Below are 11,311 nucleotides of genomic sequence, written 5' to 3'. Positions count from 1 at the left end.
GATTTTTGCACTAAACTTTGGAGGCTCATAACTCTTGTTCTACAAGAGATACTGGGATCTCCTTTGGATATGTTATAGTACTCTTTGATCCCCATACAAGGATACTTTAAACTTGAGGCTACCTCAATATCGTCGTCAACTTATTTATTGTCTCACTTATTGTTAGAAGGTTACTTTTGATTTTTGAAAATAAACTTTGCAGGCTCGTAACTCTGTTTCTACTGGAGATACGGGGATGTCCTTTGAGTATGTTATTGTCCAATTTGTCCCCCATCTAACCATACTAAAAACTTTGGGCTACGACAAACAGGGGCCGAGTAATTAAGCTAAACGTAAACAAACAACCCCTCCTTAGGAAATGCATTAGACTATACATTGCAGGCTCGTAACTCTGTTTCTACTGGATATACGGGGATGTCCTTTGAGTATGTTTTAGTCCAGTTTGTCCCCCATCTAACCATAATAAAAACTTTGGGCTACGACAAACAGGGGACGAGTACTTAAGCAAAACGTAAAGAAACAAACCCCCTCCATAGGAAATGAGTTAGACTATACTTTGCAGGCTCGTAACTCTGTTTCTACTGGAGATACGGGGATGTCCTTTGAGTATGTTATAGTCCAATTTGTCCCCCATCTAACCATGCTAAAAACATTGAGCTACGACAAACAGGGGCCGACTAATTAAGCTAAACGTAAACAAACAACCCGTCCATAGGAAATGCATTAGACTATACTTTGCAGGCCCATAACTCTGTGTCTACTAGAGATACGGGGATGTCCTTAGGATATGTTATAGTCCAAATTATCCCTCATCTAACCATACTAAAAACTTTGGGCTACGACAAACAGGGGTTGAGTAATTAAGCTAAACGTAAACAAACAACCCCTCCATAGGAAATGCATTAGACTATACTTTGCAGGCTCGTAACTCTGTTTCTACTGGAGATACGGGGATGTCCTTTGAGTATGTTATAGTCCAATTTGTCCCCCATCTAACCATGCTAAAAACATTGAGCTACGACAAAAAGGGGCCGAGTAATTAAGCTAAACGTAAACAAACAACCCGTCCATAGGAAATGCCTTAGACTATACTTTGCAGGCTCGTAACTCTGTTTCTACTGAGATACGGGGATGTCCTTTGAGTATGTTTTAGTCCAATTTGTCCCCCATCTAACCATTTTAAAAACATTGAGCTACGACAAACAGGGGCCGAGATATTAAGCAAAATGCTTATCAACTTTGGTATCGTCTCACTTATTTTTATTATGTTACTTATGATTTTTGCACTAAACTTTGGAGGCTCATAACTCTTGTTCTACAAGAGATACTGGGATCTCCTTTGGATATGTTATAGTACTCTTTGATCCCCATACAAGGATACTTTAAACTTGAGGCTACCTCAATATCGTCGTCAACTTATTTATTGTCTCACTTATTGTTAGAAGGTTACTTTTGATTTTTGAAAATAAACTTTGCAGGCTCGTAACTCTGTTTCTACTGGAGATACGGGGATGTCCTTTGAGTATGTTATTGTCCAATTTGTCCCCCATCTAACCATACTAAAAACTTTGGGCTACGACAAACAGGGGCCGAGTAATTAAGCTAAACGTAAACAAACAACCCCTCCTTAGGAAATGCATTAGACTATACATTGCAGGCTCGTAACTCTGTTTCTACTGGATATACGGGGATGTCCTTTGAGTATGTTTTAGTCCAATTTGTCCCCCATCTAACCATAATAAAAACTTTGGGCTACGACAAACAGGGGCCGAGTAATTAAGCTAAACGTAAACAAACAACCCGTCCATAGGAAATGCATTAGACTATACTTTGCAGGCCCATAACTCTGTGTCTACTAGGGATACGGGGATGTCCTTAAGATATGTTATAGTCCAAATTATCCCCCATCTAACCATACTAAAAACTTTGGGCTACGACAAACAGGGGCCGAGTAATTAAGCTAAACGTAAACAAACATTCCCTCCATAGGAAATGCATTAGACTATACATTGCAGGCTCGTAACTCTGTTTCTACTGGATATACGGGGATGTCCTTTGAGTATGTTTTAGTCCAGTTTGTCCCCCATCTAACCATAATAAAAACTTTGGGCTACGACAAAAAGGGGCCGAGTACTTAAGCAAAACGTAAAGAAACAAACCCCCTCCATAGGAAATGAGTTAGACTATACTTTGCAGGCTCGTAACTCTGTTTCTACTGGAGATACGGGGATGTCCTTTGAGTATGTTATAGTCTAATTTGTCCCCCATCTAACCATGCTAAAAACATTGAGCTACGACAAACAGGGGCCGACTAATTAAGCTAAACGTAAACAAACAACCCGTCCATAGGATATGCATTAGACTATACTTTGCAGGCCCATAACTCTGTGTCTACTAGAGATACGGGGATGTCCTTAGGATATGTTATAGTCCAAATTATCCCCCATCTAACCATACTAAAAACTTTGGGCTACGACAAACAGGGGTTGAGTAATTAAGCTAAACGTAAACAAACAACCCCTCCATAGGAAATGCATTAGACTATACTTTGCAGGCTCGTAACTCTGTTTCTACTGAGATACGGGGATGTCCTTTGAGTATGTTTTAGTCCAATTTGTCCCCCATCTAACCATTTTAAAAACATTGAGCTACGACAAACAGGGGCCGAGATATTAAGCAAAATGCTTATCAACTTTGGTATCGTCTCACTTATTTTTATTATGTTACTTATGATTTTTGCACTAAACTTTGGAGGCTCATAACTCTTGTTCTACAAGAGATACTGGGATCTCCTTTGGATATGTTATAGTACTCTTTGATCCCCATACAAGGATACTTTAAACTTGAGGCTACCTCAATATCGTCGTCAACTTATTTATTGTCTCACTTATTGTTAGAAGGTTAATTTTGATTTTTGAAAATAAACTTTGCAGGCTCGTAACTCTGTTTCTACTGGAGATACGGGGATGTCCTTTGAGTATGTTATTGTCCAATTTGTCCCCCATCTAACCATACTAAAAACTTTGGGCTACGACAAACAGGGGCCGAGTAATTAAGCTAAACGTAAACAAACAACCCCTCCTTAGGAAATGCATTAGACTATACATTGCAGGCTCGTAACTCTGTTTCTACTGGATATACGGGGATGTCCTTTGAGTATGTTTTAGTCCAGTTTGTCCCCCATCTAACCATAATAAAAACTTTGGGCTACGACAAACAGGGGACGAGTACTTAAGCAAAACGTAAAGAAACAAACCCCCTCCATAGGAAATGAGTTAGACTATACTTTGCAGGCTCGTAACTCTGTTTCTACTGGAGATACGGGGATGTCCTTTGAGTATGTTATAGTCCAATTTGTCCCCCATCTAACCATGCTAAAAACATTGAGCTACGACAAACAGGGGCCGACTAATTAAGCTAAACGTAAACAAACAACCCGTCCATAGGAAATGCATTAGACTATACTTTGCAGGCCCATAACTCTGTGTCTACTAGAGATACGGGGATGTCCTTAGGATATGTTATAGTCCAAATTATCCCTCATCTAACCATACTAAAAACTTTGGGCTACGACAAACAGGGGTTGAGTAATTAAGCTAAACGTAAACAAACAACCCCTCCATAGGAAATGCATTAGACTATACTTTGCAGGCTCGTAACTCTGTTTCTACTGGAGATACGGGGATGTCCTTTGAGTATGTTATAGTCCAATTTGTCCCCCATCTAACCATGCTAAAAACATTGAGCTACGACAAAAAGGGGCCGAGTAATTAAGCTAAACGTAAACAAACAACCCGTCCATAGGAAATGCCTTAGACTATACTTTGCAGGCTCGTAACTCTGTTTCTACTGAGATACGGGGATGTCCTTTGAGTATGTTTTAGTCCAATTTGTCCCCCATCTAACCATTTTAAAAACATTGAGCTACGACAAACAGGGGCCGAGATATTAAGCAAAATGCTTATCAACTTTGGTATCGTCTCACTTATTTTTATTATGTTACTTATGATTTTTGCACTAAACTTTGGAGGCTCATAACTCTTGTTCTACAAGAGATACTGGGATCTCCTTTGGATATGTTATAGTACTCTTTGATCCCCATACAAGGATACTTTAAACTTGAGGCTACCTCAATATCGTCGTCAACTTATTTATTGTCTCACTTATTGTTAGAAGGTTACTTTTGATTTTTGAAAATAAACTTTGCAGGCTCGTAACTCTGTTTCTACTGGAGATACGGGGATGTCCTTTGAGTATGTTATTGTCCAATTTGTCCCCCATCTAACCATACTAAAAACTTTGGGCTACGACAAACAGGGGCCGAGTAATTAAGCTAAACGTAAACAAACAACCCCTCCTTAGGAAATGCATTAGACTATACATTGCAGGCTCGTAACTCTGTTTCTACTGGATATACGGGGATGTCCTTTGAGTATGTTTTAGTCCAATTTGTCCCCCATCTAACCATAATAAAAACTTTGGGCTACGACAAACAGGGGCCGAGTAATTAAGCTAAACGTAAACAAACAACCCGTCCATAGGAAATGCATTAGACTATACTTTGCAGGCCCATAACTCTGTGTCTACTAGAGATACGGGGATGTCCTTAAGATATGTTATAGTCCAAATTATCCCCCATCTAACCATACTAAAAACTTTGGGCTACGACAAACAGGGGCCGAGTAATTAAGCTAAACGTAAACAAACATTCCCTCCATAGGAAATGCATTAGACTATACATTGCAGGCTCGTAACTCTGTTTCTACTGGATATACGGGGATGTCCTTTGAGTATGTTTTAGTCCAGTTTGTCCCCCATCTAACCATAATAAAAACTTTGGGCTACGACAAACAGGGGCCGAGTACTTAAGCAAAACGTAAAGAAACAAACCCCCTCCATAGGAAATGAGTTAGACTATACTTTGCAGGCTCGTAACTCTGTTTCTACTGGAGATACGGGGATGTCCTTTGAGTATGTTATAGTCTAATTTGTCCCCCATCTAACCATGCTAAAAACATTGAGCTACGACAAACAGGGGCCGACTAATTAAGCTAAACGTAAACAAACAACCCGTCCATAGGATATGCATTAGACTATACTTTGCAGGCCCATAACTCTGTGTCTACTAGAGATACGGGGATGTCCTTAGGATATGTTATAGTCCAAATTATCCCCCATCTAACCATACTAAAAACTTTGGGCTACGACAAACAGGGGTTGAGTAATTAAGCTAAACGTAAACAAACAACCCCTCCATAGGAAATGCATTAGACTATACTTTGCAGGCTCGTAACTCTGTTTCTACTGAGATACGGGGATGTCCTTTGAGTATGTTTTAGTCCAATTTGTCCCCCATCTAACCATTTTAAAAACATTGAGCTACGACAAACAGGGGCCGAGATATTAAGCAAAATGCTTATCAACTTTGGTATCGTCTCACTTATTTTTATTATGTTACTTATGATTTTTGCACTAAACTTTGGAGGCTCATAACTCTTGTTCTACAAGAGATACTGGGATCTCCTTTGGATATGTTATAGTACTCTTTGATCCCCATACAAGGATACTTTAAACTTGAGGCTACCTCAATATCGTCGTCAACTTATTTATTGTCTCACTTATTGTTAGAAGGTTAATTTTGATTTTTGAAAATAAACTTTGCAGGCTCGTAACTCTGTTTCTACTGGAGATACGGGGATGTCCTTTGAGTATGTTATTGTCCAATTTGTCCCCCATCTAACCATACTAAAAACTTTGGGCTACGACAAACAGGGGCCGAGTAATTAAGCTAAACGTAAACAAACAACCCCTCCTTAGGAAATGCATTAGACTATACATTGCAGGCTCGTAACTCTGTTTCTACTGGATATACGGGGATGTCCTTTGAGTATGTTTTAGTCCAGTTTGTCCCCCATCTAACCATAATAAAAACTTTGGGCTACGACAAACAGGGGACGAGTACTTAAGCAAAACGTAAAGAAACAAACCCCCTCCATAGGAAATGAGTTAGACTATACTTTGCAGGCTCGTAACTCTGTTTCTACTGGAGATACGGGGATGTCCTTTGAGTATGTTATAGTCCAATTTGTCCCCCATCTAACCATGCTAAAAACATTGAGCTACGACAAACAGGGGCCGACTAATTAAGCTAAACGTAAACAAACAACCCGTCCATAGGAAATGCATTAGACTATACTTTGCAGGCCCATAACTCTGTGTCTACTAGAGATACGGGGATGTCCTTAGGATATGTTATAGTCCAAATTATCCCTCATCTAACCATACTAAAAACTTTGGGCTACGACAAACAGGGGTTGAGTAATTAAGCTAAACGTAAACAAACAACCCCTCCATAGGAAATGCATTAGACTATACTTTGCAGGCTCGTAACTCTGTTTCTACTGGAGATACGGGGATGTCCTTTGAGTATGTTATAGTCCAATTTGTCCCCCATCTAACCATGCTAAAAACATTGAGCTACGACAAAAAGGGGCCGAGTAATTAAGCTAAACGTAAACAAACAACCCGTCCATAGGAAATGCCTTAGACTATACTTTGCAGGCTCGTAACTCTGTTTCTACTGAGATACGGGGATGTCCTTTGAGTATGTTTTAGTCCAATTTGTCCCCCATCTAACCATTTTAAAAACATTGAGCTACGACAAACAGGGGCCGAGATATTAAGCAAAATGCTTATCAACTTTGGTATCGTCTCACTTATTTTTATTATGTTACTTATGATTTTTGCACTAAACTTTGGAGGCTCATAACTCTTGTTCTACAAGAGATACTGGGATCTCCTTTGGATATGTTATAGTACTCTTTGATCCCCATACAAGGATACTTTAAACTTGAGGCTACCTCAATATCGTCGTCAACTTATTTATTGTCTCACTTATTGTTAGAAGGTTACTTTTGATTTTTGAAAATAAACTTTGCAGGCTCGTAACTCTGTTTCTACTGGAGATACGGGGATGTCCTTTGAGTATGTTATTGTCCAATTTGTCCCCCATCTAACCATACTAAAAACTTTGGGCTACGACAAACAGGGGCCGAGTAATTAAGCTAAACGTAAACAAACAACCCCTCCTTAGGAAATGCATTAGACTATACATTGCAGGCTCGTAACTCTGTTTCTACTGGATATACGGGGATGTCCTTTGAGTATGTTTTAGTCCAATTTGTCCCCCATCTAACCATAATAAAAACTTTGGGCTACGACAAACAGGGGCCGAGTAATTAAGCTAAACGTAAACAAACAACCCGTCCATAGGAAATGCATTAGACTATACTTTGCAGGCCCATAACTCTGTGTCTACTAGAGATACGGGGATGTCCTTAAGATATGTTATAGTCCAAATTATCCCCCATCTAACCATACTAAAAACTTTGGGCTACGACAAACAGGGGCCGAGTAATTAAGCTAAACGTAAACAAACATTCCCTCCATAGGAAATGCATTAGACTATACATTGCAGGCTCGTAACTCTGTTTCTACTGGATATACGGGGATGTCCTTTGAGTATGTTTTAGTCCAGTTTGTCCCCCATCTAACCATAATAAAAACTTTGGGCTACGACAAACAGGGGCCGAGTACTTAAGCAAAACGTAAAGAAACAAACCCCCTCCATAGGAAATGAGTTAGACTATACTTTGCAGGCTCGTAACTCTGTTTCTACTGGAGATACGGGGATGTCCTTTGAGTATGTTATAGTCTAATTTGTCCCCCATCTAACCATGCTAAAAACATTGAGCTACGACAAACAGGGGCCGACTAATTAAGCTAAACGTAAACAAACAACCCGTCCATAGGATATGCATTAGACTATACTTTGCAGGCCCATAACTCTGTGTCTACTAGAGATACGGGGATGTCCTTAGGATATGTTATAGTCCAAATTATCCCCCATCTAACCATACTAAAAACTTTGGGCTACGACAAACAGGGGTTGAGTAATTAAGCTAAACGTAAACAAACAACCCCTCCATAGGAAATGCATTAGACTATACTTTGCAGGCTCGTAACTCTGTTTCTACTGAGATACGGGGATGTCCTTTGAGTATGTTTTAGTCCAATTTGTCCCCCATCTAACCATTTTAAAAACATTGAGCTACGACAAACAGGGGCCGAGATATTAAGCAAAATGCTTATCAACTTTGGTATCGTCTCACTTATTTTTATTATGTTACTTATGATTTTTGCACTAAACTTTGGAGGCTCATAACTCTTGTTCTACAAGAGATACTGGGATCTCCTTTGGATATGTTATAGTACTCTTTGATCCCCATACAAGGATACTTTAAACTTGAGGCTACCTCAATATCGTCGTCAACTTATTTATTGTCTCACTTATTGTTAGAAGGTTACTTTTGATTTTTGAAAATAAACTTTGCAGGCTCGTAACTCTGTTTCTACTGGAGATACGGGGATGTCCTTTGAGTATGTTATTGTGCAACTTGTCCCCCATCTAACCATACTAAAAACTTTGGGCTACGACAAACAGGGGCCGAGTAATTAAGCTAAACGTAAACAAACAACCCCTCCTTAGGAAATGCATTAGACTATACATTGCAGGCTCGTAACTCTGTTTCTACTGGATATACGGGGATGTCCTTTGAGTATGTTTTAGTCCAATTTGTCCCCCATCTAACCATAATAAAAACTTTGGGCTACGACAAACAGGGGCCGAGTAATTAAGCTAAACGTAAACAAACAACCCGTCCATAGGAAATGCATTAGACTATACTTTGCAGGCCCATAACTCTGTGTCTACTAGAGATACGGGGATGTCCTTAAGATATGTTATAGTCCAAATTATCCCCCATCTAACCATACTAAAAACTTTGGGCTACGACAAACAGGGGCCGAGTAATTAAGCTAAACGTAAACAAACAACCCCTCCATAGGAAATGCATTAGACTATACATTGCAGGCTCGTAACTCTGTTTCTACTGTATATACGGGGATGTCCTTTGAGTATGTTTTAGTCCAGTTTGTCCCCCATCTAACCATAATAAAAACTTTGGGCTACGACAAACAGGGGCCGAGTACTTAAGCAAAACGTAAAGAAACAAACCCCCTCCATAGGAAATGAGTTAGACTATACTTTGCAGGCTCGTAACTCTGTTTCTACTGGAGATACGGGGATGTCCTTTGAGTATGTTATAGTCTAATTTGTCCCCCATCTAACCATGCTAAAAACATTGAGCTACGACAAACAGGGGCCGACTAATTAAGCTAAACGTAAACAAACAACCCGTCCATAGGATATGCATTAGACTATACTTTGCAGGCCCATAACTCTGTGTCTACTAGAGATACGGGGATGTCCTTAGGATATGTTATAGTCCAAATTATCCCCCATCTAACCATACTAAAAACTTTGGGCTACGACAAACAGGGGTTGAGTAATTAAGCTAAACGTAAACAAACAACCCCTCCATAGGAAATGCATTAGACTATACTTTGCAGGCTCGTAACTCTGTTTCTACTGAGATACGGGGATGTCCTTTGAGTATGTTTTAGTCCAATTTGTCCCCCATCTAACCATTTTAAAAACATTGAGCTACGACAAACAGGGGCCGAGATATTAAGCAAAATGTTCGTCAACTTTGGTATCGTCTCACTTATTTTTATTATGTTACTTATGATTTTTGCACTAAATTTGGAGGCTCATAACTCTTGTTCTACAAGAGATACTGGGATCTCCTTTGGATATGTTATAGTACTCTTTGATCCCCATACAAGGATACTTTAAACTTGAGGCTACCTCAATATCGTCGTCAACTTATTTATTGTCTCACTTATTGTTAGAAGGTTACTTTTGATTTTTGAAAATAAACTTTGCAGGCTCGTAACTCTGTTTCTACTGGAGATACGGGGATGTCCTTTGAGTATGTTATAGTCCAATTTGTCCCCCATCTAACCATGCTAAAAACATTGAGCTACGACAAACAGGGGCCGACTAATTAAGCTAAACGTAAACAAACAACCCGTCCATAGGAAATGCATTAGACTATACTTTGCAGGCCCATAACTCTGTGTCTACTAGAGATACGGGGATGTCCTTAGGATATGTTATAGTCCAAATTATCCCTCATCTAACCATACTAAAAACTTTGGGCTACGACAAACAGGGGTTGAGTAATTAAGCTAAACGTAAACAAACAACCCCTCCATAGGAAATGCATTAGACTATACTTTGCAGGCTCGTAACTCTGTTTCTACTGGAGATACGGGGATGTCCTTTGAGTATGTTATAGTCCAATTTGTCCCCCATCTAACCATGCTAAAAACATTGAGCTACGACAAACAGGGGCCGAGTAATTAAGCTAAACATAAACAAACAACCCGTCCATAGGAAATGCCTTAGACTATACTTTGCAGGCTCGTAACTCTGTTTCTACTGAGATACGGGGATGTCCTTTGAGTATGTTTTAGTCCAATTTGTCCCCCATCTAACCATTTTAAAAACATTGAGCTACGACAAACAGGGGCCGAGATATTAAGCAAAATGCTTATCAACTTTGGTATCGTCTCACTTATTTTTATTATGTTACTTATGATTTTTGCACTAAACTTTGGAGGCTCATAACTCTTGTTCTACAAGAGATACTGGGATCTCCTTTGGATATGTTATAGTACTCTTTGATCCCCATACAAGGATACTTTAAACTTGAGGCTACCTCAATATCGTCGTCAACTTATTTATTGTCTCACTTATTGTTAGAAGGTTACTTTTGATTTTTGAAAATAAACTTTGCAGGCTCGTAACTCTGTTTCTACTGGAGATACGGGGATGTCCTTTGAGTATGTTATTGTCCAATTTGTCCCCCATCTAACCATACTAAAAACTTTGGGCTACGACAAACAGGGGCCGAGTAATTAAGCTAAACGTAAACAAACAACCCCTCCTTAGGAAATGCATTAGACTATACATTGCAGGCTCGTAACTCTGTTTCTACTGGATATACGGGGATGTCCTTTGAGTATGTTTTAGTCCAATTTGTCCCCCATCTAACCATAATAAAAACTTTGGGCTACGACAAACAGGGGCCGAGTAATTAAGCTAAACGTAAACAAACAACCCGTCCATAGGAAATGCATTAGACTATACTTTGCAGGCCCATAACTCTGTGTCTACTAGAGATACGGGGATGTCCTTAGGATATGTTATAGTCCAAATTATCCCCCATCTAACCATACTAAAAACTTTGGGCTACGACAAACATGGGCCGAGTAATTAAGCTAAACGTAAACAAACAACCCCTCCATAGGAAATGCATTAGACTATACATTGCAGGCTCGTAAC

This window comes from Phalangium opilio, unplaced genomic scaffold, assembly GCF_054372755.1.
Source record: "Phalangium opilio isolate 3A_F unplaced genomic scaffold, DU_Popi_V2 ptg000009l_1, whole genome shotgun sequence".
NCBI lineage: Eukaryota > Metazoa > Arthropoda > Arachnida > Opiliones > Phalangiidae > Phalangium > Phalangium opilio.
Note: the sequence above shows the minus strand (reverse complement) of the source record.